Genomic DNA, 6074 nt, shown 5'->3' with positions numbered 1-6074 from the left:
TTAATTTCTCATGCGAATTGCGGTGACTTGAAAAACGTTTTTGATTTTGACAGAACCTTTCTTAATTAACTGGAAGATGCAAAGACGATGAGAGCGGTCATGTTCACTCACTCGTCGGCTCGCTCCGACACAGTGACCGCTCTCGTCGTAAATGTGTTAGTGGCAGGGCTGCCTACACGGGAAGTCAGAATTGCTCTTATGGACGTATGACATTTCCCTATTTCTGCAGAAATTTACCTCCCTTGTCCAAGTAATTATATAATCCTAAATATTCGTGTTTTTTTTTTTCATCACTTTTATTGTTACGATGAGAGACAAATTACGTAGCCTTTATGCCTCGCGTACGTTTCGCGAAAATGAGTTTATCTGGCCAAATGAGTGGTCGAAGCAAATCTGGCTAGAGGAAGTATTATGGTGAGATGCAAACTGACAAAGCCCAATATTATCGGCGGTAGGAGGTTATTGTTTTCGATGCATGCTTGGAGTCGTGTGAGTACCGCGTGCACGAATAACTCTCAAATACACGAAGTCAGGCAGATCGGTCGCAGGCTCTCTAATATGGGAGGTTTTCCGGTCTTGGGGCTTAGGATGTTATCGGCGTGTTTTCACTCTGTCAGGAGGGTGCCTTCCTTCCAGTTCCGATTGAAAAAGTGGTGAAGGTTTCGAGGAGGTGTCGCTATATTCCCTTAGACAAAGTAGTCGGCGTACTGGGAATAATTCGATGAAACGATCACAGAAACACGCCACATTGACCACCTTCGAAAAGTTCGGCTACTTTCGAATGTACTTGGGCAAAGAAGCGAAAGCAGCCGTTGCTGGATTACCAAGGATAGAGGCCTGCTGCGCGACTACAATCTATATCCTCAATGGCAGTTTTAAAGGCAACCCTATCTTCGCCTTAAATTATATGGATGTCATTACAATATGGTACTGCTTCAACAGCTTATTTAGCGCTTTTTTATAATAGTCACTCTAAAACAAAAGCTGTGACACAAGCTAGAGTTCTCAAACACTCACACAAGGAACACGGCAGGTATTAAGCATCATTTCGTGGACAGCTCTTCGCGATATATTGTTACTCATGCGAAGTCCGTATCTTGGACATGGTGTCTGCATTTCCAGAGATCGCAGTATTTCTTGTTGTACTCAAGTTTTCGTTTCCGAGAATGCACAGTGGCGCACTCAGAAGCTTCAAGTTCCCCCCCCCCCCCCCCCCCCTTGGTCTCTTTCCCCATAATTTTCACGACGGCGATGAAAAATGATTTTGCCGGAAAAAAGTTGCTTGAGTGCTCCTCGGTGTTGCCAGATGATCGCACAACAAGCCGCCAAATGGACGGAGGGAATAATCCAGACGTAGCTAAAGTCACTAAATTCGATGTTATCTCGAAAAAAAAAATTATCATAGACCAATAATTTTCAAGATATATACGGTGCCCAGAAGTTTCCACAAACTGGCACAATTTCATTTATTCTCACGTAGATTGAAATATTACCTTAATATGGGAAAGTTCCCTCTGTTTGGCAGCCCTGGTTAGAGATCTCGTAGCGCTGGCGCCGATAACTTTATACCGGCCGCAAGTAACAAGTGCCTGGCGATCGTTGCCCACCTTAATGGTACTTCAACACAATTTGTAGTGTGCACCCACAGGTTAGGTTAGAGGCAATGACACATCTGCGATTACGCCAAAAACTGCCATCATCGCAGTGGCGATGACGCCATTTTCTTGGCTAGGCAAAAGGCTTGGAAACGTTATTACAAAACTCTGTATCCATGCGTCGTGATCACGTGCCGCGAACTCAGTCATAGTCCGGCGGCCAAGCGTAGAGCCCGTGATCGATGGCCCGGTCCCCGTATGATGACGGGAGACGTGGCCCAACTCTCGCAGCAAGGCATGTAGTTGGGCTAGTTGGCGGTACATACTGTTTGGTGGGAACAGCGCAAAAGAGACGTAGGACGAGGTCGAAGCACACAGACAGTGCCCTGTCTGTGTGTTCCTTCGACCTCGTCCTACGTCTTTTTTGCGCTGTAACCAACAAACATCCCAACTTTTAACTGGCCGAAATTACAGGCCACGGCTCGTGAAGTTTTCCGTTTTGCGCTTGCCCTTCCAATTAGTTGCCTCAGCGCGCGTAGAAGTAGTCGCGCCATAATTGTCAGCCTGTTCTCAGACATCATGCATTTATTTGGTCGTGCGTTCGGGTCAGACTATAGGAGAGCCTACACAAGTGTATCGCGAGAGTATTCCAGAAATACACCTTGTATTTGCTTTTATGTATCGGGACTAGCCTTTCAAAACCATCTGTACTCCCAGTATCTAAATATTAGAAATGTGCGAATAGTGAAATTTAAGCTCGAATCGAATTTGAATCAAATAATGCTGAATAATGGCAAAAAAAAATTAATGTCGATACTAATGTTGAAAACCAATAAATCTATTCGCAATTTTCACAAGACGAGTATTTATTCTCCCGCAGGACACGCGGAACAAAGACAGGCAATCCACGAACAGAAACGGCGTCAACGACCACATCGAAACGACTAACTCGAGATACAGCTGCAAATGTGTCCACCCATCCACGCGTGGATGCGCAGTGTGCCCGGTGAATGGACGGATCATGGGTGAACCGCTTGAATCGGGTGATGTGTTGCATCACATATACTCCGTTTCACTCCAAGTCTGACCGCAGCCGACGCAACGATCCAATGTTGCCAAGCAAGCAGCTCCAAAAGTGCATAATCAGGGACCTCGTTTTCTTAGTTGCTGTGGACGGTGGAACGAATAAAAAATGCACGATCCTTTACTTTGAGTTTGAGGTTTAGTCTCGGTGATAGCAAAGCCATAGAGACGATGAGCGCCATGAATATGCGCTTTTGAAGCTGCTTGATTGGCAGCATTGTAGAGTAGAGTCGGCTGCGGTTACCATGTTATAGACGCAGCAACCAAGAATAGGTTTTAATGCTTAGAGTAGGTTTCAGGTGGCGCCAGATTTCTGAGTTCAAACTAAATTTTTGTGTGGTTCACAATTTTTTTTTTTTTTTTGTCGGGCGCATTTGGGAAGTTATAGGAGCGTGACAACTTCGCTCTCGGCATGCCAGACAAACCAAGTTTTGTTTAAATTGTTCTCCAATCCAGGCTTCTGAGTTTACGCTTGATTTGCATACATTGGAGGCATGTGAAGACTACTGCTCCATATGAAGAGCATTCCTGAATTAGCCTGACTTCTAGCCAGCAGTCACTGCTATTCGATGAATCCAATTATTTGAGAACTAAAACACTATAGCTCTGAAAGTAGAATTGAATTATTCGGCTCATTATTATCCTACTCAAACTGAAAACTAATATTCGCTCATCCCTATAAATATATTTCCGGGTGTATTCTTGATACCCCCGTAACTATGAGGGGTGATGCATCTCGTTTTGTTTTCGAGGTGACCTTGACATAAAACAAAAGTTCATCCTTGAAACACCAGCTTGCAGCATGCTGTTTCAGTAGTTTATCACGAAAGTTCAAGCTGGCTTTCTTGAAAGGAGTGGACGGAGTTCTGAAGAGGATTTTAAGGCTTCATTGTTATGCAAACAAAGGTTCCTACGGAATGTTTTCTCTCCAATCATGCGTGACCTCCCCGCCCTATTCTGTGCGGATAACGAATGCTCTACCTTCTGCTTCAGGTGGTCCACTATTCTTTCTGATTCCAGACGTTGAAGGTGATATCGGTTGAAGCCTTAGAAGGTCACCATTGCGAATCATACAAAGGGGAGAAGGGGAGGGGGGGATAAAGTGTACAAGTTCAGATCCAGCCAACAGATAGTAATAATTATACTAGAAAGAAACCCTTGTTCAACTATATATAGGTAAAAATAGAGATTCCGTATAGAAATCTTATATCTGGGTCATATTTGGCCATATCAAACATTATATGATTATATACGGCATATATACAGCCTTATCTGGCGTATATACAGACTTATCTGGCGTATATACAGCCTGATATGGCGTATATACAGACTTATCTGCCATATATGCAGCCTGATATGGCGTATATACAGACTTATCTGGCGTATACACAAACTTATCTGGCGGCCGATTTTGAATATATTAAAAAGTAAAAAAAAGGTAAAAAAAATCTGTTAGCAAACTCTGAATGACTCATTCTTCGCGCGCTAAATATTAGCACAAATAATCCCAAACTTCAGCTTTGACAAGCTTAAGTTTGAGATTATTTGTGCTAGTTTTCACGAGAATTTCAATGTAGCTTAATTATTTTTCAAAGTGTTAACATTACGTCCGAATAGACAATTTGCTAAATCCCCTAAGAGCCTCGGCCCGTACTCGAGGAATCATTTGGACGGTGTTTCTTCACCTGCCTAGTAATCGAAAATTTTGAGCAATTCTATGGTTACACAGATTTGAGTATAATTCGGAGCCACCCTGAACACGTGGCATACAGAACCCAAGTACCTGCCATACCACTTTTAAAATTTCTCGCCAATGTCAGTACTGTGCATTTTGTACAACCTTCAACCTGGATGAGCTGCAGACATATCCCTTACATTATTTTCATTCTCGTGCAGCTCCAAAGACGCTGATATTAAGTTAGAAATGCTAAAAATGTCATAAACAGCTCCGCTGAATCCGAGCTAAATCCCGGTTTTGTTTGTTTTTATTTCTGGGCTTTTAAGTAATTCCTGCTAAAACAACAATCACGAAAATGATAATATGGTAAGAGATTTCAGCGGCTCAGCCTGGTTGAAGGTTGGACGGAATGCACAGTATCATAAACGCTGCCATTGACGAGAAAATTTAGAAGTGATATAACAGGTACTTGAGCCCTATGGGACGCTTGTTCAGGGTGACCACGAATTACACTCGAAACTGTGTAACTATATAATTGGCCAAAACTAGCGATCACTAGGGAGCGGGAGGATCATCGTTTCCATAGCTCCTTGAGTGAGGGCCGGGGCACTGGGGAGAATTGTAGACGATAAAAAGATATAAAATGCTGATTTCAGGCTTGTGTCCTTTTGAAATGCCTGGCCAGATCTGGAATTTCCTTACCTAGCCAGATCTGGGATTTCCATACCTGGCCAGGGGTATCAGGCTATATCTGGCATTATGAGGCATTATGAGGCTATATCTGGCAGATATATTATATCAGGTTATATGTGGCCAATTTTTGATATGGCCATATCTGAAATCTTCAGATCTGGCCAGGTATAAATTTTTTGTAAGGGATACAGCTGAAGAAATAATGAGGAAGTGAGAAGGGATTTAGGTGGATAACCCCTAATGCAATTAATCGAGTATGCGAATGCACCTCTGAAGAATGATTACGGTGGTGGTGATCTAATCGTCATGTTGATAATTTCCCAAGATGTTGAAGAAAAGAACCTTGTTAGTTGAGATGCGAGGAAAAGTAAGGCGACTGATGGCTGTATACGTTATTAGCTTGATAATAATAATAATAATAATAATAATAAATCTTTATTCTCAAATTGCCCAGTACCAAGATCAGTTTCGGGCCCGATCAAAGCCATCAGGGGCTTGTAGGATCAGACCCAGCAGTTTAATTGACAAAAGTATCACAGGCACGGCGACGACGACGATGATAAATATAACATTAGGCAATTAGAATATATATGCAATATTATCAGGTCTTATATATTATACTCATAATAACAAAACTTTGACCAATTTGTACTGGGATGAAGGTAACTTTCTAGCTTAATCTGTAGATTACAAATCTTAAACATGTATCATAGTGCAGAATGCCTATTGTTATTAAAGCGTCACTATTGCGATGTTCATTAAATATCCATAATATTTTGTTTATTTGTAGTTGGGTATAGAAGATAAGGAGATCAATTAAAACGTCAATCTATGACGATTGCTTAAATTATACTTTCATAAGCTATCTCGGGTTGTCCAGGTAAACTGTGAAATTAGATGTATTTTGTAGCAGAGTCCTCTCGTATTTAAAATCTACTGTTTTCAGTTTTTTTTACCCGTAATTTTGGTTTTAAATGTTTGGCATCCGCTCACTTCCGCGAGCACTAGGTTCTGGTGCAGTGTGA

This window comes from Ixodes scapularis, unplaced genomic scaffold (genome assembly GCF_016920785.2).
Source record: "Ixodes scapularis isolate PalLabHiFi unplaced genomic scaffold, ASM1692078v2 PGA_scaffold15__6_contigs__length_5221840, whole genome shotgun sequence".
NCBI lineage: Eukaryota > Metazoa > Arthropoda > Arachnida > Ixodida > Ixodidae > Ixodes > Ixodes scapularis.
This window is presented reverse-complemented; position numbering follows the sequence as displayed.